At 46.9% G+C, this 27,288-nt stretch overlaps 1 protein-coding gene across 7 annotated transcripts in view; it reads right to left on the bottom strand.

Annotated features, from left to right (window-relative positions):
* LINGO1 (leucine rich repeat and Ig domain containing 1) overlaps nucleotides 1-27,288 on the bottom strand; it is a 495,185-nt gene that overhangs the window by 88,181 nt on the left and 379,716 nt on the right. The window contains exon 6 of one of the 7 annotated variants that reach the window (XM_050967001.1): nucleotides 4,693-4,838. The exons of the other annotated variants lie outside the window; for them this stretch is intronic. The gene's annotated coding sequence lies outside the window, so the exon portion shown is untranslated. The remainder of the gene's footprint in view (nucleotides 1-4,692; nucleotides 4,839-27,288) is intronic. 7 annotated transcript variants of the gene reach the window in all.

Here is a 27,288-nt window from a genome sequence, read left to right as displayed (position 1 = left end):
CCAGCGCGCTTTTAAATGGCCAAATGCACATTCTACCACCATTCTGCACTTGCTCAGCCTGTAGTTGAACAACTCCTGACTACTGTCCAGGCTGCTTGTGTATGGCTTCATGAGACATGGCATCAAGGGGTAGGCTGGGTCCCCGAGGATAACTACAGGCATTTCAACATCCCCAACTTTTATTTTCTGGTCTGGGAAGTAATTCCCTTGCTGCAGCCGTTTAAACAGATTAGTGTTCCTGAAGACGTGAGCGTCATGAACCCTTCCTGGCCATCCCACGTGGATGTTGGTGAAACGTCCCTTGTGATCCACCAGTGCTTGCAGCACCATTGAAAAGTACCCCTTGCGGTTTATGTACTGGGTGCCCTGGTGCTCCGGTGCCAAGATAGGGATATGGGTTCCATCTATCGCCCCCCCAAAGTTAGGGAATCCCATTGCTGCAAAGCCATCCACTATGATCTGCATGTTTTCCAGAGTCACAACCTTTCGTAGCAGCAGCTTAATGATTGCTTTGGCTACTTGCATCACAGCAGCCCCCACAGTAGATTTGCCTACTCCAAATTGATTCCTGACTGACCGGTAGCTGTCTGGCGTTGCAAGCTTCCAGAGGGCTATTGCCACTCGCTTCTCCACTGTGAGGGCTGCTCTCATCTTGATATTATGGCGTTTCAGGGCAGGGGAAAGCAAGTTACAAAGTTCCATGAAAGTGCCCTTACGCATGCGAAAGTTTCGCAGCCACTGCGAATCGTCCCACACCTGCAAAACTATGCGGTCCCACCAGTCTGTGCTTGTTTCCTGGGCCCAAAATCGGCATTCAATAGCTAGAACCTGCCCCATTACCAGCAGGATCTCCAAAGCGCAGGGGCCTGCAGTTTGAGAGAATTCTGTGTCCATGTCCTCATCACTCTCGTCGCCGCTTTGCCGTAGCCGCCTCCTCCTCCTCGCCTGGCTTTGCAGGTCTCGGTTCAGCATAGACTGCACGAGAATGCGGGAGGTGTTTACAACGTCCACAATTGCGGTATTGATCTGAGCAGAATCCATGCTTGCCATGGTATGGCATCTGCACAGTTCACCCATGAAAAAAGGCACGAAATGGTTGTCTGCTGCTTTCAGGGAGGGAGGGGTGAGGCTGTACCCAGAACCACCCATGACAATGATTTTTGCCCCATCAGGCACTGGGATCTCAACTCAGAATTCCAAGAGGCGGGGGAGACTGCAGGAACTATGGGATAGCTACGGGATAGCTACCCACAGTGCAACGCTCCAGAAATCGACGCTAGCCTCGGACCATGGATGCACACAGTCGAATTAATGTGCCTAGTGTGGCCGCGTGCACTCGACTTTATACAATCTGTTTTACAAAACCAGTTTATGTAAAATCGGAATAATCTCGTAGTGTAGACGTACCCTAAGTGTTCATGCAGACAAGCCCTTCATGCCTCGGTCCCTCATCTGTAAAATGGGGATAGCAGCTCTGTCTGACCTCACAGGGATGTTATGAGAATAACTATGTGAATAGCTGTGAGGGGCTCAGGTATTACGGTAACAGGGCCTATACAGGTCCCCTAAATAGACAACTGGCCAGTCCCTGCTCCCCACAGGGCGATGGATGCTGTGGGAAGAGGGCTCGACACACTCATACAAGAATCCACCTTGGGTGTCTCTGCTCCCCACAGAGTCTGTTCTGGGTATTTCTACTATGGGCAGTATCTCTATCTACCCCTCCCATCACTGTAGCGCCTGGGCACCGCACAAACATTAACAAACGTGCCCTCTGAGGCCTGGGAGTATGCTTAGCCTCACATTTCTCATGAGAAATCCGGGAGATTAAGTGGTGGTGCACAAAGCACACAGGGAGTCCGCGGCAGAGCAGGGAATTGATCCCACACCTCCTGAGCCCTACCCCAATCCCTTACGCACCAGGCCAGCTTCCATGCAACATAATGGATTGTGCCCCTCAAATGTTATCATGATCTGGGCATCTGTGGTGCCAGCCTGCCCTTGTGCTGCTTCTTCCTTCATGGTGGGAAGGAGTTTCTGGTGCTTGGCACAAATGATTAGATAGGACTGCTCAAGGCCTAAGAGCTTTTGTTCTAGAAATTGAACTTGATGGAGTGTTTCACTGGAAAATGACAGCAACCTGCAGTACCTCAAGAGCCAATTATTTACCCCCTATTGGAAGTGACTGAATTTCTCCATCAGCAACACTAGCAATGTCACTGACACCAATAGCTGCCTTATGGAAAGGAAAATACTCCTCCTTATCTACAGGAATTACATCTCTTGCTGTCTGCCCCCTAACCAAGCCCCCTTTTTCCTCTATGCTTTCCTGTCCCTCTCGTGCTCTTTTACACAATGTGTTTATCAGAAGAGCTGAACAAATAATGCACAGAGGTCAATTTAGCTGAAGAGTTTACCCTCTTTTTCCAGTCATAGAATATCCCTGAGCAGACTGTGATTTCCTCCCATGTATGTCTTTATCAAATCAGATTTTTTTTCCCTGAATAAGACTGCGTTTTCTACAGGTGGATAGTCTAATCTTGAGTCAAGTGATTTCATGCGGCTACTGGCGACACAATCATTATTTGTATTACAGTGGTGCCTAGAGCCCCTGTTCAAATTGGGGCCCCATTGTGCTAGGCACTGTCCATACAGACAGAGGGTGAAAGGAAGGAAGGATTATCCCCATTTTACAGACAGGGAACTGAGGCACAAGGAAATTAAGGCCCCAGTCCTTCAAGCTGTTAAACGCTCAGACCCCAGTCTAGCAAACCACTTAAGCGCATGACTAACCTGACATACAGGAGTGGTCCCAGTGACACTATTCACATGTTCAAATGCTGCGATGCACTGGGGTCAGAGTGCTCGCTGCTTACAGGATCCATTCCTAGGTCATTTGTCTGAGATCATCCATGGAGCCTGCAGCTGAGCCAGGACCTGACCCGAGGTCTCCTGACTATTAATGCAAGACCTTAACCACAAGGTCATCCTTGCTCTCTCAGTAGACGTCACATGGTAGTGTTCCCGTTTCCTCATCAGATGAGCACAAACTCTGAAATTCATTTCCCCATGTACTGTCCATGAGCACTTTCACCAGTGAATCGGAGAGGACACCAATACGGATGCACTGGCGCTCTTTGAAGGAGAGAACCAAGACAAATTCCTTTGGGGATGGGATAATGGCTTAGATGTGTCTCCCTTTTCGGAAGGTTAATTTAATCCCTGGGAAAAAAAAGGTCTTAATATATGTAATTAGCACTTACATAGTGCTTTACATTTTCAGAGCGCTGTACAAACATTAACTAATCAACGATCACAAGGCTCCGTGAGGTAGGGAAGCGCCATTATCCTCATTTGGCAGAGAAGGTAACTCAAGCCCAAAGAGGTTACTGTAAGTCACACAGCAAGTCAGAGGTGCAGCCAGAATTAGGACCTGGGAGCAACTATTCCTAAGTTTAGGCTCAGCCCACTAGACCACAGTGTTTCTTGAGTGATACCTGTAGGCATCAAGCAGTTCAGATCTGTCTAGCTGTTGGGGTGCGGGGGGGGGGGGGAAGAATCTACAACAAACTCCATACCAGCAACCACACTTCATGCCCTGTCCCCCTACTCCCCCACCCAGCTGCCCTTAGCCAGCAAGCTGAGTGGAAAGGACACTTACTCTTCACAGACTCATCCCTATGGTCAGAGGGATATGCCGGGCAACACAGAAAACGTTTAGGGTCATGGATAGTCCTACTTGGTCCTGGAGACTGGATCAGGGATGCACTGGGATCATATTAACCCATTTTGCCTTCTAGAGACAGGCCAGTACTTGTAGATTCTCAGACCTACAGCTCAGTGGGATCACTCTGCTTCCCAAGAGCCTATTCACAGTAAGATTCAGAAAGGCTTAGGCCAAAAGTATTGATTTTGGGTGCCTATATTTCTTGGTGTCCAACCTGGACACCTTGAGCCTGATTTTCAGAGGTCCTGGCTCCTCCAGATCCTACTGTCATCTCTCAAGAGGGGCACTAAAAAATCCAAGCATCCAAAACTAACGGCCACCTTTTAAAATGTCAGCCCGCCTGTCTGTTAATTAGCTTTGTATTATTCTGGGAACCCATCTTTACTGAGGATACAATTAACACCAAAGAAGCAATGGTGCTAGAAAGCTCATTCCATCATGAGTTTGAGATGTATGCTGCACCAGTCATGGGTTAGGCAGCCGTTCCCAGACAAGCCACAACACAAACCTTACACTAGTAGCAGCATCCCAACAGGAATGACCTTTGTCCCACTTCCTCTGTTGTTTTTCTCCTTTGGTTTGCTCCCTAAACTTTTTCCCAGTTGAACCATATTACTGTCATGACTAGGTAAAAATTATGGGAGGAGAAAGTGTTGTTGACATGTGCAAGTAGTGTCAGCTTAGATTGTATGATCATTTCCCATGTGCGCCATGGTTTGGGAAATACACGTTTATCTCATGATTTGCAGAACTACATAAGTGGTGTAGTGTATGTATACTATGCACAGAGGTAAACAAATATGTTGATTATAGATACATGTCTTTATATCTAGTCAATGTAAAACACCAGCATTAGTGCATCTTTAAGATGAGAAATCATTCAAAGATTGGGAAATACACAATTAAGGTGAAGTTTAGCTGTACTCCTGGAGCCTATGTCTGTTTAAATTAGGATAGCTACGTACCTCGGTACTAATTCCAGAGTACCTCACAATCTTTAGTGTATTTATCCTCACACACCCTTGGGAGGCAGGGTAATGCTGTTATCCCCATTGTACAGAGACGGAGACACAGGGAAACTAGGTGATTTGCCCAGGGTCAGACAGGAAACCTGTGGCAGAGAAGAGAATTGAAGCAAGATCACCAAAGACCCAGGCTAGTGGCCTAATCACTAGAACCATCCTTCCTCTCTTTACACTTATAGCATTATAAATAGTTAATCACTATATAATGGCAACTAGATTATTTTACCTAATCTTATCTCACCTATGGTAAAATATAGTACATACAGTCTTCAGACATGGCTTCATTTCTTTAAGTCTGAGATCTAAAAGAAAGCCAGGTTTGAAGGGCTCTGGTTCAGTAGTTATAAAGTTATGAATAACTGAGCTCAGTAAGTTGCAACTTTTTCATGTATTGTTTGAGAGAAACTCAAACTTACAGCAGTTTGAAACACTGGGGAGCAGTGAAGCACTTTAGATTTGACTCAGTCTCAGTTGTCAGTGCCGGATGCCTCAGAGTTCAGACTGCCTCACAAAGGACATGTAAACCATTACATAAACTCTAGGTGAGTTATTAAGAAGAGCTGCATAGCTCAGGAGAGGATGAGTGATTATCTCAAGGCAGTGTTATGGAATGAGGGTAGCAACTTCAAAGTTAAGGCTGTAACTAGTTTTCCTTTATAAGTCCAATTTTGTTTCTCCAACCCCAACTGCATATCAAAAAAATAAATAAATCTGTCTGCCTGAAGTTTTCTTATGCCAGAGGAGTCTGATTCTGGAAAGTCTGAGATTAATCAGCTATAGCATTTGGGAGAGAGCAGTGTTTGAAAAATGGAAGATTTTTCACTTTTGCGAGAGTCTTTTTTTTTTTTTTCTGGAAAGACATATCTCAAAAACAGCTTGGTCTATTAACTCCAGATTTATTTTATTCATCTGTACTAGTGCCTTTGAGTATTTGGGGAAAGACTGCATGGTTAATTTCGAAGTTATTTGCTACAGACTTTTGAACCTCTCAAAAGTCCAAGAGCTCCCCATGGAGTTTAGTAAGTCTTCAATGCTTGTCTTCAAGGACATTAAGACATCTGCAGGGGGCTTGCAAAAGCCTGATGATTCTTTTAAAATCTGGAACTGACCCAGCCAGGTTGAAGGACATTATAAAATACACTGACTGCCCCTGCAGATTTCTTAAAGTCCAGAGCTGAGCTGTCTGTGTTAAGTTACTCTAAGAAGTCTGCAGAGGCAGTATGAACACTTCGGAAATTGTGGACCTGAAGCAGCCAGGTTGAAGGACTTTCAGAAGCCAGGAGGCATAGCTTTGAAGAATCTTTGGTGCTGTTCTAGAAAGCAGGGGACCAAGGTATGCTAATTAGCAAAAAAAATGCACCCTGGGAAGTCATCTACTTTACATGTCTAATGGAGAAAAAAATAGTTCCATATAGCAGGGGTGCCAGTATTTTTCCAGATAGTTTTCTGGAAATAACCAAGGAAATTCCCAGGCAAAAACTGAAAGTTAAGGTTGTAAATACATATCAGTTACATAAGATGTCCTAAATTAGACAATGTTTTAAACCCAAGATATTACTAAGTTATGGTTAAAACTTTTAAGAGCAAACATTTGAAAATGTGGAAAGTCATGGTTCCACAAATAACCTTAATTCTGACCTCATCCTAATACTTAGGTTCTACCTGTCTACCAACGATCCCTTTATGGCCAGCCACCATACTGCCATACTCCACTAAAATCTTCTGCATTTCCAGTGGGGACTGCAAAATCTTACCTACTATACTGTAACCATAGCTCTTCAAACTGCCTTTCATGCAAATGTAGATTACTGCTACCTTATGAGCCAGCCAGAGAGATACCTAATCCACCCTGCAAGGCAATGTGGTGTCATCTTCCACCTCCCACATTCACCTCCTAATATAGCTCTGGTATTGCACTGTAAGCCACTTACATATTATACCTGTGTCTCCTCCTCAGAAAAACCACAGCGACCGCATTGCAAATAGAGTTGTTATATGGAGCTCAAACTCACAGGCATATATACATCGAAACAGCCTCTGCATCTTCAGGTAAACCATTGGAACATTTATTTCATAATTTGATTTATGTATGACATGGTGGAATAAGTTATGGGGTGAGGGTTAAGGCTGATCTTTTTGATGTGTGTTAATAATCCTGACTCCATATTAATGAATGTTGTTGTCTGGGCGTGTATACAGCTACAATATAATATAAAGGTACCCCATGTATATCTGTATCTCTAGATATATATTGACATTATTTATACACACATGCACAAGTTCGTGTAAGCACACACCGCACACCGTATTTACTGTAAATTTGCACAAGAGCCGGATCCTAAATACTGTAATAGAATAGACTGCACACACAAACTGATTGTACAAACTCTCCCTCTTTCTGTGTCATACACCCCCTGCCCCTTTCTGTCAACACTCCCCACCCCAGCAAACAATGGAAAGTAAAAACATCACTGAGCAACTCTAACTATTTCCTGAACAGTTCGAACAGTATGAGAAGCTAGAGGTATATAATAAAAGGTTTTGCTCTATTGTTGCTCTGCTGTCACACCCTCTGGTGGGTTATAAATGTAATACATGCCCCGGGCCTCTTAACACACTCTTTTCAGTTGGCAGAGCTTTGCTTGTGAAACCTGGTGTCAGGGGCGGCTCCAGGCCCCAGCACGCCAAGCGTGTGCTTGGGGTGGCAAGGCGCGGGGGGCGCTCTGCCGATGCTGCAAGGGCGGCAGGCAGGCTGCCTCTGACGGTTTGCCTGCAGAGGGTCCGCTGGTCCCGCGGCTTCAGCGGACCTCCTGTAGGCACGCCTGCGGGAGGTCTGCCGAAGTCGCGGGACCAGCGGACCCTCCGCAGGCAAACCGCCAGAGGCAGCCTGCCTGCCATGCTTGAGGCAGCAAAATCCCTAGAGCTGCCCCTGGCTGGTGTGTAATCACTCTGGTTTCTGAGAAGGGGGCAGTGGCGGGCAGGGCCGGCTCTAGCAATTTCGCCACCCCAAGCACGGCGGCACGCCGCGGGGGGCGCTCTGCCGCTCGCTGGTCCCGCGGCTGTTTCTGAGGATGGTCAGCTGGTCCCGCGGCTCCAGTAGAGCTGCCGCAGGCGTGCCTGTGGATGCTCCACCAGAGCCATGGGACCAGCGGACCCTCCGCAGGCATGCCTGCGGCAGCTCCACCAGAGCCACCTGCCGCCCTCCCAGCAACCAGCAGAGCGCCCCCCGTGGCATGCCGCCCCAAGCACGTGCTTGGCGCACTGTGGTCTGGAGCTGGCCGTGGTGGCGGGTATATAGGAGCTGGCAGACAACAGTTACTCTTTGGTATGAGATGAACATTACCTGCAGTTCTTCTATCTCCAACATCAGTGACTCTCTACCAATAGCCCAGCTTTACTCCCTGAATCACAAAGTAGTACGATTAGTTAGCAAAACAAACCTCTCCTCTATAAAGCCTGGGCCTGGGGGACAAGATGAATTAGGTGGAGAATAAATGGATACTGAGTCATTCACCTTTAAGCCACTTTTGGGTCACATCCGGCTTGATTTGGCTGTGACAGAACAATTCCCAGACTGTTTGGTGACCTGTGTGCCCAGTGAGCTGGTAGGTCTCAGTATAGTTGCAAATGACACAAGGAACTCACAGAGAGGACCCCATGACAACTAATTAGCCCAAACTTTGCAAAGAGGCCAAGGGGACAGCTACCCCAGTGCTCCCTAGAAGTTACTCTCTGCGGGTCGGGGGAGAGGTGTATTAGCAGGATGGCATGGCAAAAAGCTCCTGTGATGTACCTGTTCTGTGCCTAAACAGGACTCCAGTCTCCAGGGCTGTCCCTCGGCACTTTACCCCACCACTAACACTTACTTAAGAAAAATTACAAAAACCCTAACACAGGTAATGAGATAATGACTTTATTTTGGCCTGATGTGCCATATAATAAAACAACTAATAAACAGCAAGAGTCCTATGCTGGCGAGGCCATTGAGTCAATACCACGCTATTACCATGAAGTAATTGAGTTTACAGAGAACCTAACACAAAGGTCCCAGAGCCCCGCGCAAGTGATGGTATTAAAGCAACCGCGGGGACCTACCTGATGGCTAAAGACAGATCTTTTCATCTAGCTTACAGCCCGGAGTTCCATCTGGACGAGATGAGCTGACGCTTCATGTTGCTTTAAATAATTCTGCTAGACTCTGCATGTGAAGCAGCAGATTTTATACTGAGCAGAGGCCGTTTATCAATCGGTGCTGAAGGGGTTAAGGGAGATATGACTGCAGGAATTTTCTCAGATAAAAGGTGGGTTTTGACAAAGTGGAGCCCATTTTCATCTAGAATTTTCAAGATTTCCTTGGAGAAACAAACGGGCCAGAGGAAGGGCTGAAAATCAGCTCGTTCCCCGTTAACCACAGAGCAGTTATTGACGCCTGTTATTCCTTGCTGTGTCGGGGAGGGAGACCCCGGAGCTGGTTTGTGTTATCTAGTTACATTGTAAGTCAAATCTCATCAATCAATCAATGCCCACTGCTGCATGCACACACACATGCATGTGTGCATGCACACCCGGAGTCCATGTCAAACCAAGCACACGTTTGTGTGAGTGCACGTACTCCACACTCAATCCTATGGACGCAGCCACAAGGTCAATCTTCACTACTAATGCAAACATGCCAGGGAACCCAGCTAGACACCCGTGTGGACAGTTCAAAGCTTTCACATGCTTCAGGACCATGGCTCAGGACCCATCTCCATGAGCTCTTCAGGGCCAGGACTATTTACTCTGTGACTGTGCAGTGCCTGGCCCAGTGAGACTCTGCTCTTGGTTGGTTCCTAGGCACTACCCTAATCAACATAGTAATTACAAAATGGAACAGCGCCTCACTGTTGTTGGGGGACAATCCTGTAGTAACCGGCTCCCCTGAGCTAGGAATCACAGACTCCATACTCATTCAAGAATACAAACTCTCCAGTGACGCATGCAGCCACACACACAATCTGGGCTCATCCCACACCCTATGCAATGATGTGTTCCAGCCTCCGCTCATGAGCACTAGGGCCCACGCATGTCCCTGTGTGCTCTTACACTCCGGCATGTGCGCATGCCTCTGCTTTCCTCTCCTCCCTGGCTCTGCCATACAATAGCTTCTGATGTTCATCTCTGCATCCTGGCAGGACAAGTCTGAAAGCTTAGCAGCAGCATGAAAACATCTGTCATCCCAAGGCAGAGTTACAAGCCTCTTCCTCTGTGTTGCTGTCAGGTCCCTGCATGGCAGCAGAGTCAGCGAGCAAAGCCTGGGAACTCAAGGCAGGCAGGCCTGCCTGCTTCCCGACAGCAGGTTCCCACCATAGAATGCAACAGGACAAAGGGGACGAGGTGGGGCAATGGATTTGCAATAGAGATGCAAGAGATGATCCAAAACTGGAACGTTAAGACTGAATCCTTCAGGGTGGGGAAGCTAGAGCATCTCTTTTAGGAAGGCTCACAGTATAGACTTAAAGACTACAAATGATTATCTCTAGCATCGCCTCTGGCAGAATCCAGAAGGACATCAGCTACTCTTCTGTCCCTGACTGACACTACCGCACACCTCCAAGATGCCTGCTTCTCATGCCAGGAGACTCATCCTCGTTTCTCCCTCCCAGTGTTGGTGAAGTGGTTGATAAGCAAGAAAAGCGTGAGCTCTGAGTAAAGCCTGTAAAGAATATAGCAGTTAGGAGCCTTTCCCTACAGATGTGGCTGATGCGTTCTGGTCACTGAGCTGGCATAGGGGCGGAGTTTTGCCTTTGCATGCCAGATTAAGAACTGCTCAGTGCTGATGGGTGCCAGTGTCTTGGTAGAGAGAAAAACAAACATGAAGTAGCAGCTATGAACATATGCATGATTCATGTATGTTCCCGGCTGGTGAAAGCAGGCTGCGTGGTTAGCAGGCCCCAAGATCAGAGTGAGAGCAGAGCAGCAAGGGCTGTGAAATGAAGCTTGAGAGAGAGACAGGTCAGAGGTGCCGGGAGCCCTGGAAACAGAGGTGTTTTGTCCCAAATCTGTGTGTCAGGTGTTGTGTGTAACCATCAGTGCAGTGAGTAGAGGGCCAGTAGGAAGTGTCTGCTTACTACCAGCAGAGGACGCTTTCACCAGCGTGGAGCTGTGGCGCCCTGATAGCATAGGGCCAGTCTCTCAACCTTGCTGGGTTGCAAAAAGGTGTCAGAGGGTTGTGACCACCCTGCCCTTCCTATACTGGCCAAGAGCAGGAGGATCCCAGCTAGATCCTCACTGGATGGGAGGGGATTGCAGGGTGATGCTGGTGCAGAAAATGAGGTTGCAGTAGGGAAAAGATTGAGAACCATGGGCCTAGGGGCAGAAGGTCCCCAATGCTGAGTGTGGAGAATAAAAATGTGTCTTGGTGCCAGCAGGAGGCGCTGTTACCAGGCTGAAGGGGCCTGGTTAGGAGGATTTGAGAAAGAAGAAGAGCCGCTGACAGCCACAGGCAGATCCAGTCATTAGTATGAGCCAAGCTTTGTGAACCCAAAAATTGAAATTTCTGAAAACAAGACGTGTGATTGTGCTTCTTGCTATCAATCAGCAGCGCACCTTGAATGCATCAGTATTGCTCTATTTCTATCTCCGATCCATCACAACATCTCCCAGCTGCTACGCAAAGGAGACTGCCTGACAGATTAACAAAGCAGCGGGTGAGGGGAGAACAATGCCTCAGCCAGCTTGGATGTGGGGTAAGCAGTCCCTGTGCCAAGCCAAGGGCAGAGAATTTGGGGAGGCCCTGGCATTTAATGAGTATCAAGGAGATGGACGTCCTCTCTCGGCCCCAGGAGAGGCTGGCAGCTTATGTCGACCTAACTCTGTGAGCATCCACACTAAAACGTCGCTCCCACTGATGTAGCTCACCTGCCACACCGACTTAATAACTTCACCTCCGCGAGAGGCATTGCGCTTAGGTCGATGTGGTTAGGTCGACACAGTGTCAGTGTAGACACCGCGTTGCTTACATTGACCATTGCTGCCTTTCAGAAACCATCCCACAATACCCCACACTGGCAGTTAAACTAGTGCAAGCGCTCCTAATGAGAACGCAAGGAGCGTAGTGTGGAGGTATAAAATGGACTCAATTATGGCCGGGGCTGTAAGTCGACATAACTTGAGTTGACAATTTTTTAGTGTAGGCTTTTCCCTTCAGCTCAGTGCAATGGGGATAAGTGAGGGTGGAGCAGGGGCTGATATTTACATTGCAATGGGACAGTTCTCTAACACAAATTCTGCCCTCTGGGGATTCATCCAAAATCCATCCGTGGGTGACCCTGCTGTGAGGCAAGTTTGGCCAAGGCATCAGCTGGAGGGCTAAGGATGGAGGAGGGCCAACAGCCAAACTAAAACAATCAATATGTTTGGAGACATGGGTGGCCTGAGATAGTGTTATTGTTTTGGGAGGCAGGGTTGCCTAGTGGATAAAGAGCTGGGTTCTATTTCCCAGCTCTGCCACTAGCTTGCTGGGTAATCTTGGGCAAGTCACTTCACCATCCTGTGCCTCAGTTTCCCCATTATGACCTCCTTTGTAAAGTGTTTTGAGATCTACAGAAGAAAATGGCTAGCTGTTATTATTACTATGTGATCCTGTGTGTGTATTGTAATCCCTGCACTTCTGGTTGCTTCCCAAACAAATCACACTGCACTGAAGAGCTATGTCTGACTCTGGGGATAGTAATGGGCTAATACCCTTCACCTCTAGGTCACTGGTTTAAATTCAGCTCAGGTCAAATTCAATGAAGTGAATGAAAGCTGTTGGCATCCGAAGCTCTTCAGTGGCACATGCTGATGGTTCCAGTCTTGTTCTTAGTGGACCAGTGTCTGTCTCACCAAAAAGCAGCATGTAGTTTGCATTAACCGGCCCTCTGGCTGGCAATCTTCAGCAGAGAAGTCAAAGACTGACAGAGCTATGGGGTATAAATGACCCTCTCACCTCCATGAGCTGTGTGTAAATGGGGGACATCAGGCAACTTTCTTCTGCACTGGTGCATCTCTGAGACAGCAAAGTTACATGACACCGCAGCACCATGTGAGCGCAGCATGCCACCTACACTACAGGAGCCAGAACTTGTAGCACTGGTGCAGAGAAATTCAGAAATTATCCCTGCGTAGATGGGGCTTAAAGACTTTACCTCCAGCAATTCAGGATTCAGGCACTGTAATGGAGCAGCGCTGTTATGGCTGTGCTGGATCTGTGGATGATGCTACCAGGGCAGTTAGGTGCAGGTCCAAAGTCCAGTGAAGTCAATGCAAGTCTGTCCACTGACTTTGATGGGCTTGGGATCAGGCCTTTAATACAGCATCACTCACCAGTTCTAAATTCATTTACTTAAAATACAAGCAGAAAAGAACTGTGCCTGAAACCTTTATTATCATCCCTTTGTCCCAGAACATCTCCTAGGTGTTTTCTCCTAGCTATTGAAGGCACTGGCACTATCCAGCCCCCATTGCTATGATATTTGAGTGCTGCACAAACTTTAATGTATTTAACCTCACAACCTCCATGTGAGGCAGGGCAGCACTGTTGTCCCCTTGTACAGATTGGGAACACAGGCACAGAGCAGATCTGGTCAGGCAGGAAGTCCATGGCACAGCAGGGAATTGAGCCCCACAGGAATTAATCCAAGGAAGTCCTCTAAGAGACCTGTGTTGTGCTTAGTGTCAGCATAGCATCCTGAGCACTGCACTATCCTCTCTCTCCCAATGAGCATCAAGGGACCATGTTACCTTATCACTTAGACCCTATAATCAGTTTGGTGAGAGCTTCCAAAATGTCTCAGACCAGCCCTGATAGGAGGAGCAACAGTTTCCCTCTTTTGGAGGTGAGTGGGAGGTATCACTTGATGAGCTGACTTCTTAGGGCTCCTACGGAAGACCAAAGGGCTCACCATGATCTTAGTTGACCCTGTTGTGAGAAGTGGGGAGAACATGCTTTACGAGGCGGATTTTCAAAATCATACCGTTAATTTACTTTTCGTTTCTAGGATATGGTGGGTCCGCCAGAGCAGACCCACTGGCAGGACAGTGCTGGTGAGATGATTTCCAACCCTGCCTGACCTGCAGCTGCCGTTTAAAGTCCTGCAAAGAAATTGTGATTCACTTGCAGTAAGAATGAGCTCCATTCCCTAACATATATTAATACATCTGCTGGTCACCAGCATCTCTTTGAAGCAGCTGGCCCTGTTTTGTTTTGAATTCAAAGCCTAAGCCACAGCTACGTCTTCTCTTTATCTCTCCTTTTCTACATTGACATTTTAAAGGAAATTTTACTCTCCTCCTTGAAGCACAAAAATCCATGTCCGAAAAGCACACAGCCCAGAAAAGCTGAGAAGATAAACGTATTTGGACATGTGATTTCACAGTTGCTACGTTGATAGCTTTCAGAAACTGGGTCCTGTCCATCAATTATGCCCAGTGTGCATTCTAACGTGATATGGGAGAACAAAAACTGACTTATTAAAAGGGAAGAGAGGTGAGTGAACGTCAAGGCAAGTTAAAGAAAACAGCTCAAATTTCAAGGAACACAGAAGGTCTTTTTGCCCCTCCTCTTTCACCTCTCTTCTCTCTATTCAAGATTGCAACATCCAGTAACTAAATTCAATCCACGGCCACCATTTTAGAAAAATGACAACTGCTGGTCAAGAATAAATCTGAGATGGGGCAAAATTATTAAAAGTGCCAAAGCATCTTAGGCGCAAAAGACACTTGGATGCTTTTGAAAATTCTGTCCATAAATATTTAATATATCACATGTCAGAATGTGAAATGACATCACTGGGGTAAGATTCAGGTACTAGGAAATAACTAAAAATAGAATTTAAGCCATCCCAAGAGGGAATGGAACATGCAAAGTGTATAGTGATAGGATCAGCAATGTTCCTACATTTCTGCTTGATATTTGCCTTTCCCCCAAATAATTTTTTTCTGTAATCCTGAGAAAGAGTATTGTTATTTATATGTACTATAGTAGTGCCTACAGCAGCCAGCTGAGATCAGGGTCCCGTTGTGTCAGGTGCTGTACAGACACAGTAAGAGACAGTCCCTGTCCCACGGAGTTTACAATCTAGATAGAAAAGACAGACAGGCTTGGGGAGAGAAGTGTTATTATTAGGGCAGTCAAGCAATTAAAAAATTAATTGTGAAAAATCATGCAATTAAAAAAATTAATTGCAATTAATCACGCTGTTAAACAATAATATAATACCATTTATTTAAATATTCTAGATGTTTTCCAATTTTCAAATATATGTATTCTGTATTGTAATTGAAATCAAAAGTGTACGGTGCTCACTTTATATTTATTTTTGATTACAAAATATTTGCACTGTAAAAAACAAAAGAAATAGTATTTTTCAATTCACTTAATACAAGTACTGTAGTGCAATCTCTTTATCATGAAAATTGAACTTACAAATGTAGAATTATATACAAAAAATAACTGCATTCAAAAATAAAACAATGTAAAACTTTAGAGCCTACAAGTCCACTCAGTCCTACTTCTTGTTCAGCCAATTGCACAGACAAACAAGTTTGGTTACAATTTGCAGGATATAATGCTTCCTGCTTCTTGTTTACAATGTCACCTGAAAGTGAGAACAGGCATTCACAAAGCACTGTTGTAGCTGGTGTCACAAGATATTTACATGCCAGATGTGCTAAAGATTCATATATTCCTTCATGCTTCAACCACCATTCCAGAAGACATGCATCCATGTTGATGATGGGTTCTGCTCGATAACAGTCCAGAGCAGTGCAGATTGACGCATATTCATTTTCATCATCTCAGTCAGATGCCACCACCAGAAGGCTGATTTTCTTTTTGGAGGTTTTGGTTCTGCAATTTCCGCATCGGAGTGTTGCTTTTTTAAGACTTCTGAAAGCATGCTCCACACTTGTCCCTCTTAGATTTTGGTTGGCACTTCAGATGCTTAAGCCTTGGGTCGAGTGCTGTGGCTATTTTTAGAAATCTCACATTGGTACCTTCTTTGTGTTTTGTCAAATCTGCTGTGAAAGTGTTCTTAAAATGAACATGTTCTGGGTCATCATCTGAGACTGCTATAACATGAAATATATGGCAGAATGTGAGTAAAACAGAACAGGGGACATAGAATTCTCCCTCGAGTTCAGTCACAAATTTAATTAACACATTTTTTTTTAAACGAGCATCATCAGCATGGAATCATTTCCTCTGGAATGGTGGCCAAAGCATGAAGGGGCATATGAATGTTTAACATATCTGGCACGTAAATACCTTGCAACGCTGGCTACAAAAGTCTCATGTGAATGTTTGTTCTCACTTTCAGGTGACATTGTAAATAAGAAGTAGGCAGCAGTATTCCCCATAAATGTAAACAAACTTTTGTTTCTTGCGATTGGCTGAACAAGAAATAGGACTGACTGGACTTGTAGGTGCTAAAGTTTTACATTGTTTTGTTTTTGAGTGCAGTTATGTAACAAAAAAAATCTACATTTGTAAGTTACACTTTCATGATACAGAGATTGCACTACAGTACTTGTATGAGGTGAATTGAAAAATACTATTTCTTTTGTTTATCATTTTTACAGTGCAATTGTTTGTAATAAAATATAAAGTGAGCACTGTACACTTTGTATTCTGTGTTGTAATTGAAATCAATATATTTGAAAATGTAGCAAAAAAATCCAAAATATTTAATAAATGTCAATTGGTATTCTGTTGTTTAATAGTGTGATTAATCACAATTAATTTTTTTGAGTTAATCGCGTGAGTTAACTGCGATTAATTGACAGCCCTAGTTACTATCTGAATTTTTAAAGATGGGGACTATGGCACAGAGAGATGAAAGCCCCAATTCAGCAAAGTAATTAAGCCCTGTTGACTTCAAAAGAACTTAAGCACTTGCTTAAGGGCTACCTAAATCCTGCTGCCAGTCAATGGGACCCCTAAGTCACTTCAGCCTAAATTCTTTCCTGAGTTGGAGCCTAAGGGTAAAATTATCAGATGTGACTTGGTCAAGGTCTCACTGGGAGTCTGAGGTAGAGCTAGGAAATGAACCCAGGGTGTTGCCCAGCAAACCCTTCCTTCCTCTCCTTCTACCATCCTACCTGCAAGGGGTCAAAGAATGCTGATCTGATATTCTTTGATCCAGAAATTCAGGAGGAACCACATAGGAACAGGCTTTCTTGAGATCTTTCGAGTACTTTCTTGTTTTGTCTACCTTAGAGCTATCACAAGACAAGCTTTTCTTAAGGGGTTTATGTTTTCAGGTGAAACTCAAGAGGCCAGTTCATAGTCTCTCTGGGGCACCTTTCCACCCAATGTGCTACTGCAAAGAAGCCATAAAGTCAGCAAATTCAGCTGGGGAATTCCCTTGACACAGGGGGAAACCCTCTATTGTTTGAAACTGTCATGATAGCTTGATACCATCCCCTCGCAGTCTTTGACAGAGGGGGAGTGGCCATGGAAAAGGGGGTATGGCAAAAGGACCACTGACATCCAGTTACTGTTAGCTGCTGCAAAAGCCCCAGGGGGCTATAAACACTCAAACACAAATTAGGGAAGCCCTGAGGCTGCTCTAACATATTCCAGAGGCCAAAACAGCATGCAGTCAGGTCCCAGGACAGAATAGCATATAGGTCAGGATCATTATCCCCATTTTACAGATGGGAAAATGAGGCACCAAATAAGGACTTGTCTTGCCTCAGGTCATACAGTGAGTCAACAGCACAGCTTGGAATGAAACCCAGGAGTTCCTGGCTTTTAATCCTACATTCAGATCTCCAGACCAGACTTCTCTTGCAAGTTGACATGTAAACTGTAACAGACAGGAAGGTTCAAAGTCAGGGATCCTAGCTGGCTGAACTGGGGAGGGGATAAGCATTGCTGTCTGGGGGCATCAGCCTGCAAAGGGAGGCGAGGAGGAAGCATAATTCTTCAAAGCATGCTTGGAGAGGAATCTTAGCAATGGCCATGGTGAAGTGGTGGCCCTCAGGCACAGTCCAGTGCACATGGGAGTGGGGAAGAACATAGGAGCTGCCAGACTGGATGAGACGCAAGGTCTATCTAGCCCAGTCTTCTGTATGACAGTGGCAGCATCAGATGTCTTAGAGAAAGGTGTAAGAAACCTGCAATGGGCAGATTTAGGATTTGCCCCAAACATGTAATCCTAATCTCTAATAATGAGAAACTGGTTTAAGCCCTGACGCCGGAGATTTAATATTCCTTCCAAAACTCTTTGTTAGCGTTCGGTATTACAACTCTGGAGACTTGTTATTCACAGAAGTGCCCCATCTCTCTTTGAAACTTGCTAAGTTCTTGGCCTCCATGACTTCCTGGGTCAGTGAGTTCCAGTCTATTTACATGTTGAGTATAAAAGTATTTCCTTTCATCTGTCTCCAGTCTGTGGAAAACACATTGTGGCCACTGGGGCCCTGACACACCCCATCTGGGTCACCCAGCACCACTGACATTGCGAGGGGTCCTCCTCCTAAGCCCTCAGAAAGCAGCCAGGAAATAGCTATCTACTTCAAGGAGCCTTGGGGGTGGTGCAAAGAGAGTCCTTTCCAGCCAGGGGCTTGCACACAGTGTGGACAGGGCTATATTGTTAAGACTATACTATGGTTTCAAAATGTTACAGCTGATTTTCTAAGTGGGGTCAATACCTTCAATTACAGATCCCTCTTCCTTATCTCCCTCCGGTTCCCATCTCTTCTTCCCTCTGCTCCTTCCCTGCCCCATGCCTCTGTCACACACTGTTTTTAAACTCTTTACCTCATTTTCAGCTCTTTAGCAGCTCTCCTGAAAGACAAAAGCCGCAATGTTCACAGACACAGGGGAAAGATTTCCTTTCTGACTGCTTTGCAGATCCTCCTCTATATGGAAACTGACACTATAATTAATATTATTTTTTTTCATCCTCACTCAGCTAAAAGACACAGCTCCTGCTATCAACCCTGTGGATCTTTGCTATGGCACAAATGGAAAGAGAGGACCCGGTACAAACTAGCTAGGTCCTCTGCAGTGAATATCCCTTTCATTCTACCCCAAGGACTCTCTTTCAATTTGAATTCCATGTTGGTGAAGGTGCCTGACATGCCTAAAAGAATGCAGTTCTCTGCTCATCTATAGAGGAGTAACAGCATAGATAGTAGCAGAGCAAGATTCCCCCATGCATCTCTGACCTGGAAGGATCATTGTGGGCAGGGGGGAAGAGAGAAGAGGGCCCTTCAGTCTCCATGGCCCATGACCTCTCTAATGAGCTTGCCAATTCTGATGGTGCTATTTTGGTGGGGGAATTGAACATCTGTCCTCTAGCAGATAGACTGGGAACCACTGATTCAATTCACAATTATTAATTGAATGGTAGAGATGCTCACTCACTATCAACTTGGTTTGGATTTGAACTGGAGACCTAGGGATGAAAGATTCTGGTGTCTAGAGCAGGGGTCCCCAACGCGGTGCCCGTGGGCGCCATGGCGGCATCTTAATGCACCCACGTCCTGGCCCCCGGGACAGCACCCGCCGAAATGCTGCTGCGGCATTTCGGTGGGGAAGCCTCTCGATGACAATGCGTGCCGACAACAAGTGATGTCATCGAGAGGCATCGCCGCCAAAATGCCACCAAAATTTGGCAGCATTTCGGCGGGTGCTCCACCGCCGCAGTGGTCCTTCGGCTGGTGCCCACCAGCCAAAAAGGTTGGGGACCACTGGTCTAGAGCCATCTTGTCCTGCTGAGGAGTGACTCTTCCTACCAGTGAGAGTTCTGTTGGTTAATTCCCAGGGAATTGTCCAGGAAGAGATCCCCCCAGAATGGCAGGGAATGTCTCATTTCCAGGGACAGCATTCTTAAGATCCCAGGGGTGAGGCAGAAAGACTCATTTGATAGCAATATGGAGACTCTTAGGGGCCATTTGCTGAACTGCACAATAGATTTTTGATCATTTCAGTTCTGCAAACAGCAGCAGGCCCGTGAGGAAGCCCTGCCGGAGGGTAAAAGAGAAGGTCAATTTCAATAGGAATGTGTGAAGAATCAGTGCTGCACCTTGAGATCAATGGAAAGATCGCATTCAGCCCAGAAGTAACCTGCATGTCCCTGTCTCCTTGCCAAGGAAACAGATTGCCTTTCATTTCCAAAGGATAGCTCATAAATACCTCACAAGAGGGGAGGAGTGGGAAAATGAAGTGAAGAACCACAGGACGATGGGGGAAAAGGTAGAATAAAAGAAAGTGAAGCCAACAGCACCCCAGATTTATGGGTGTCTGTGATGGTATCTGCATGACACCCCGAAGTATCCCAGGATTGGAGCATGGATGTTAAGGTTGAACATTGGGCAACAGAAATATGAGGGGTCAGAAACACTCGGGGAGTTTCTATTCCAAACAGAAGTCAGGGCTGTTCAGCCTGTGGAATGCTGTCTCACATGTTACACTCCTGCTGGATTTCAGGGGGGCTGGGGAACAGGGGATACAAATTCAACTACAGGTTCCAGGTAATAAACCACACCACACAGATTCACCAGCTTTGGGGTTGAATTCACCCACACTAAACAACTGCAGCTGTGGGTCACCCAGATTAAACTAATCCAGAGGCAAACAGATTAAACAATTAAGGAGTAACTTGAATTAAACAAGCAATTAAGCAGCACTGGGTTTAGTGTTGGATTAGCCAGCTCTATCTACTTGGATTAAACCCAACTAGGAGTTTGGATTAATTTATTGACTGGATTTTGTTATATCATATGCAACTGGATTAAATTATTCTGCAGGAAACCAAATTAGCTTGCCCTGCAGGTATCAAAATACTTTACAGACGAGTGTTTAAATAACTCTACAGGTGGCTGGTTTCAAATACTGAACTCTGTAGATAGAGGATTAAATTACTCTGGAAATGGAGGATCAAATTACTCCCCAAGGGGAGGGCTAAATTACCCTGGAAATGGAGGATTAAATTACTCACCGGAGAGAGGTTTACATTACTCTGTAGATTGTGGGATTAAACTGCTCCCCAGATGGCTGGCTCAAAATAAACCCTCACGCAGAAAGCAGGATTAAATTATTCCATGGCTGGCCAGGAAAACAAACACCCTATGCTCCACAGGCATGTCAGATCCCAGTGCTCTGGAGCAGGACCATCTGATGGCGATCTATCCATGGTCTTTCTCTGGGCCCCATTACCGGAGTATCTAAGTATATTTAGTATATTTATCTTCATGGCATGCTGTGAGGCAGGGCAGTGTTATTATCCCCATTGTACAGATGGGGATCAGAGCCTCAGAAAGACTAAGTGACTTGCCCACAGTCACACAGGAGCCTGTGGCAGAACCTGTAAATCTAAGCTGGGTCTCAGTCTCAGCTCCATGGGAGTTAGTTGCACAGAAGCCTCTAACACAGGCCAGCCTGACAAGTTAGTTTCCTCTTTTCAGAGACTACCTCCAAGTATCACCCAGATATAAAGGACCTATCTTACCCCGGTGTACCCGTCTTTAAATCAATGGAGGATGACAGATGACCATCCATCCATCTCATTCCCTCTTTCCTGTTCTGTCTAGCTGTCCATCCATCCATCCACCTTTCCTTCTCTATCTATCCATCTTGCCATCTCTCTCTCTGCATTTATATCATGTTCTCCACCATGGCTCCAAGTCTCTTACTTGGCCCCAGTGAGTCCAGTTCTCCCACCCCTGGCTCTAGAGGCCACTGGGGTTCAGCAGCATGTTCCACCTGTGATGCAAGCGGTCACTCCAGACAGGTTTCATTGCGTCCCTTTCTAGTTTCCTAAATGCCTGCCGCTGCATGTTTCCAGAGACCGCGGCAAATTGTTATTTGAAACATGTATCATTATTTTTTATGCTTATTTCTCTTTAGGCTCCACTGCTGAGATTTAAAGAGAGAGAAAGGGAACGAGCATTTTAGGATAATCTTAAAAGCAGAAAAATTATTACATGTCAAACACCGAGTGGGGAGTTTGAAAGACTCCCAGGTGGGCTGAAGAATTAAATGTTTAGAGGCTTTTTTTTTCCCTCTGTGAGGTAAGAAGTGGTAGTGTCACCATAGCAACCAAAGGGCAAGTATACCGACAGCGACACAACAGCCAGCTGGGGCTGAACCCACGAGTGGGGAAGGGGTACAGCCTTAGCCCACTACTCCAGGCCACTGAACACAAGAGGGGGCTGCTGGGCCTGGGTTCTGAGGGATGGGGCCTACATCTTTCGGCTGGGGGCAGCTCCCTCAGAAGAGAGGGACAGGGCCTCCAGATTAGAATTTAATGAAGGTTCACAAAGGGCTGGAAGCTCACCCAGTCAGGAAAGACAAGCCATAGGATGTTCTTGTCAGCCCAATCACAGCTAACCAGCACAGTTCAACAGCACTTGGGTATGGTGTGATGGGTTCTCTGCAACTAGAAAGAGAGCCAGATGGATCAGGTAGATTGAGGCACATTAGATGGACAGCTTGACTAGAAAACAGTGACTATGGCAGATGACTGTCCATGATCACCTTCTAGAGTACCAGGAGGCTTATAGAAGAAATCAGTGAATCATGTAGAATCACAAATAAATTTGAGGTGGTTGCAACCTGCCTGGGAATGATCCAAAAGCAGTGGCCCCATTTGTCAAAGTACACACAGCAAAATATTCTCTCTGCTCTGCTCGATAGAGCGGTAAGTCCACTAAATGAAGGCTGCACAGATGTACCTCTGTTGAAGGCAAGAAGGGACAGATGTACCTCTCTTCTGGAGGGAGCAAAGAGACCATTTTCCAAAGTAGCCTCTACACAAAATAGCCAAATGATGCAAACAGATGCATTTACTCCACAAGCCAGCACACGAGGCAGCGTGGCCCATATGGATAGTGGCCCACTGGGCATTGGGAGATGTCTCTTCCCGGCTCTGCTACTGCGCTGCTGTGTGCCCATGGGCAAGTAATTTCCTCTGTCTCTTCTCCTACTCTATGTCTGTCTTGTCTATTTAGACTGTAAGCTCTTTGGTACAGGGATGTCTCAAGTGTCTGCCCAGGACTAGGGGGCCCTGATCTTAGCTTTTCCATCTAGGAACTGCCATACCACAAATCATAATAAGCAAATTGAGAAGCAAAACCCAGCCCAGAACGAGGGAAGCTCCTGGTTCCACAGAGTGATGGATAGGATGAATATGCCCTTGCTAGCCAAAACAAACTGTCCAGCCAGATTGAACGCAATCCTTACGACAGGGGGCAGGGAGCACCGCACACGGCGTGATCAGAATTGGGGCAGTGCCAGATAGCTTGACACCCCTGTAGCGTCTTAAATAAGGACCCTGCAGACTCAACCCAGTTGCATACAAGAGCAGTCTGCTGTTACCATGCTTTGCTAGCATTCGGGAGCGAGCTGCCACCATACAGGGGAGGCTGGTGTTAGGCTGCCAGTGCACCCTGCTGAACAGAGATTTATCTGCTGTCTTCCTGGCGATATTTACATGTTGACTGTTCGGACAGCAGCTGGAAACGGGGAAATCGGCACGCGCCCTCAGGGGTTAATTGACCATGAGTTAGCTGCTGGTGCTCCAGTTGAAGCAGCCTGGGTTAGGGTAATTAGCACTACCTGAGCTAGCTCATTAAAGGACTTGGAGCTGGAAGCCGCAGGTAACTGGGGGAGTTAAATTGGCTTTGTTACTTCTCTTCTGCATTAGTGCAGCAGCTGCTGAGAAAGGATACAGGAGGAGGAAATGGTCTTCTGTCTGGTACGTCCAGGAACCACGTGCACTTGACAGGGAGGTGGAGTGTTCGATGGGAGGCTTCCTTTAATCCCTTACTGAGATGCATGTGTGGTTGCGGCAAGGAAGGGACAGAGCTGGGGAGCTGGCCTGCTCTGTGGAGGGGTTGAGGAAGGAAAGGAGAAGGCTGCAGCAGGCTAGCCAACTTCTCAAGCCCTGGAGCTATCAAATGACCATCTGAGCAAGCGACTGCCAGCATCAGGAAGAATGGAGAGGAACAACTCATCAGCTGATGCCCTGGCTAAGCGTCCCCTGGTAAGAACTGCAGCCTCAGGATCCCTTTCTACCTCTTCAAATCACTGGGTGTAGATTGAACCACCTGAGTCCAGTGAAGCTACACGACTATGTAGCCAGTTGGAAACACAAGGGGATCTCTGCTGCCTCCCCTAGAGGCAAGGACCGATTTAGCTCCTTTATCATCCCTTTTCCTTTGCTCTGCTGGCAAATGTAACACCGTGGGCTACGGAGCCCTGGCATAAGGCAGGTCTGAAGTTAATGGCAGATGTGCCTGTTCACTCCAGGGCTAAATGCTGCCTGGTCCAGAAACAATGTCATTATTTAGCTATGTATTATTCACTAAATGAGTATTCTGCATTTATATGGGGCTGTCGTTCTGCAGGGCCCCAAAATGACTTGCAAACTAAACGTAGCTCCTATTGTAACAAATCTACATGGTGTAGATAAAAGACACAATAACTAAGTAAAGATGTATACAATTAATAGAGGAAGGGTGCGCCAGTGGTTAGACCACTAGCCAGGATTTGAGAGTGGTAGGTTCAAGTGCCTGCCTTGCCACACACTCCCAGTGCGAGTTGGCAAAGTCATTTACTTTCTCCGTGCCTCAGTTTCCCATCTGGAAATGAAGATTATAGAGGTGGTGTTAGGATAGACAATGGTATCTCTATAACTCTCTCTCTCACACACACACACATATATGTATATATATTTCTTACAGAGGTAGGACTAGATTTGGGGTTCTTCAGCTCCTGAAGCATAAGTCCCAACCCCATCCTTAGCTAGCACTGGACTTTATAGCCTCTCTGTGGGCCCAGCCACCCGAGGGTGCCATCACTCATTCCTACACAGAGCAGGTGCACTACACCACACAGTCAATGAAAGCAGGTATCAGCATTACAATTAGGACCCAGCTGGCATGGAACCCTCAGGACCATATCACTCCCAGGCAGTCACACTGCTGCAGCCCAACTAGGGGGAAGCTGGGAACTCCTGCCCTGTGGAGAGAGGATGGCCAGTTCCAGGGCTATTGGCCCAGTCCATGTTGCTGAAATCATTTGCACTGTTATTTAAAGGAGGAGGGTGAGACTGCATCACGGCTGGGTCTGAGACCTGTCTGCTCCATGCCCAGTGTGGTGGGCTCTAAGCCCTGCAGACAGCTGGCTGTGCACATGGCTGTCGGTGTCGGTGTACTCACACGGTGCCTTATGTGAGGTGCAGCTGGACCTGCGAGAGAGTGATTGCAGCTGCATGTAAATAAGGCCACACGCCTGCGCATTTGCTGCGCTATGTGGGTCATTCGTTCTTCGCGCCGACTCTTCACAGAGCCTAGAAAATCAAACTCTAGAAGTGTGTGTGGGGGGGAGGGGAGCCCAACAGCTCTGTAATCTTTAATTACTGACCCCACCAAGCTGAAGAATCAAATTAACAGCTCTTCTCACCTTGCCTGCCTGATCCTACAGGAACTGCACTCCCTCCTCATTACCAGCCTCCCAGCGCACCCACTTCCCTACACGCTGCCTCTGTTGCCACCTGGCCTTTGTCGCCTGCCAGCCTCTCCTGCAACTCAGCTCTCTCTCTCTGCATCTGAGCAGGCAAGGGGCTGGGCCCCATAGCCCCCCACTGGGTTCAACAGAGGCTGGGGGTGCTCAGAGGGGAGGGAAGGGACCATGTGTGCGCATGGGGAGGGAAATGGGGGAGCAATAGAACACATACTAACTGAAAAGTGAGACATTTCAATGCTGCCCACCCCCTTCCATGGTCCAAAGCACCAGAACGTGACAAAATGTGTCAAATTAACAAGAAAAAACAAATTCCTGCCTGCCATCCCCCTCACGCGAGGGAATTCCAGCTGCTCTGCGGTATTTCGGAGGAGTAGGCAGGACGTTCTGTCATCCTCCACCCCCCCCCCCCAGCTGTAACAAACGGGAGCTTCGGAAGTGGCACGGGCTCTGCCGGGGCAGAGCACGCGAAGAATTCAGTCCCTGAGGGTGATGAGATGTGAAGGTCTCAGCTTGTTTGGGGGCTGTGACCTGCAGGCACACAGCTATTTTGGACACAGGCTATCCATGGAGTTAGACACTAATGGCTGGAACATCCACGGAGCCTCCCATTCTCAGCAGCTCAAGACGTCTAACCCTCTGGCGCCCAGTCCTGTGCTCTAGCCATGTGGCACGTCCCTCCCTGCCCAAGCATAGCCATGGAGACCCATGTGCACAGGGCTCAATGGGTCACCCCATTTGGGATGACAAAGGTATTTTCCCCAGGGTAGACTGGGATTTTGTCAGCTTCCTTCAGAGCACTGAGCGAGGACCATCCATTGGGGTTAGGTAGGCATGTCCCACATTAGCCTTGCCCTCTGATTTCAGAGATGGAGGTTGCAGTCCTTCACAGCATCCCTTCATTTCCATGGCCAAGTGAATGGTGGGTTTAACATGGTTCTATTCTACTGCGACCCTACAGCCACACATCACAGACAGCTCCTGAACCAAGCGGACACACCTCTCCGATGGAGCCATCCTCTCCTGTTACCTTTGAGAGAAAGACAAAGCAGCCAGGCTGGCATACCCATTCGGCCTTACTTTGTCTATTAGGAGTGGCCTGCGAATCTAGAGTGAGATTGCATTGCCAGTCTACTGGACAGGGTTAGGAAGCCCTGAATCCTGTTTCTGGCTCTTCCGTTGCACTTGTTGGCCAGTCACTTGTTCTCCCTGTGCCTCAGTTTCCCCATCTGTACAATGAGGATAACGATACTCCCCTACTATCTCGCAGAGAGGCTTAATTCATTAGCGTTGGTAAAGCACCTTTAGATCCTTGGATGGAAGGCACCTAAGAAGGGCAAAGGGTTGTCCCCTAGATGTCAGGGCCGACACATGGGACTGATTCTCTGCCCCACACAAACCTTGGCAGAGGTTCCACCAAGAGAGGGGAAGAAGCAGTGGCTTGGAGCTGGAAGACAGCCAGACAGCACCAGCCCTGGGAGATGGGGGAGCCAGGGGGGATAATTAAGAGCTATCTGGAAAAGGAATCTTTGGGGGAGGCTGGGGTGGTCTCTCACTTTTCATTGTTCATGCTGCCTCTGCACTCACCAGATCTAGGAGGCTGATGACAGGCAGCTAACATGGCCACAGGACAGTGCACAAGTGACATGGGAGAGGGGAGGAGGGAAAGATGCAAGAAAACAAGGCTTGTCACATACCCAAATACAGTCTAGTGGAGGCAGGGAATAATTAAAGTTTCCCCTGCCTTCTTCCTCTGTCTCATCTCAGGCTGTCTCAGAGCCAAGCTGGATGGATATTGCTGTCTAAAGCCAGCAGGGGATGCTCTCATTGGTTAGAAGATTTATAATGGAAGCTGTGGATCAATTACCAACAGCCCCTGACCTTGAAAGCAGATAGCCTGGGGAGCGAGGGGGAAGATTTTACTCCTTTTTTCCAGCAGGAGGTGCTCTTGCCAGGAGGTTTATTGATAAAACCACAGGGAATGACTTTAAACAAGATTGTTATGTGATCTCTGGAATGCGTGTGCATACGCGCACGCG

This window comes from Gopherus flavomarginatus, chromosome 9 (assembly GCF_025201925.1).
Source record: "Gopherus flavomarginatus isolate rGopFla2 chromosome 9, rGopFla2.mat.asm, whole genome shotgun sequence".
Taxonomy (NCBI): Eukaryota; Metazoa; Chordata; order Testudines; family Testudinidae; genus Gopherus; species Gopherus flavomarginatus.
The sequence above is the reverse complement of the archived record's forward strand: the minus strand, read 5'-3'. Positions and strand labels throughout refer to the sequence as shown.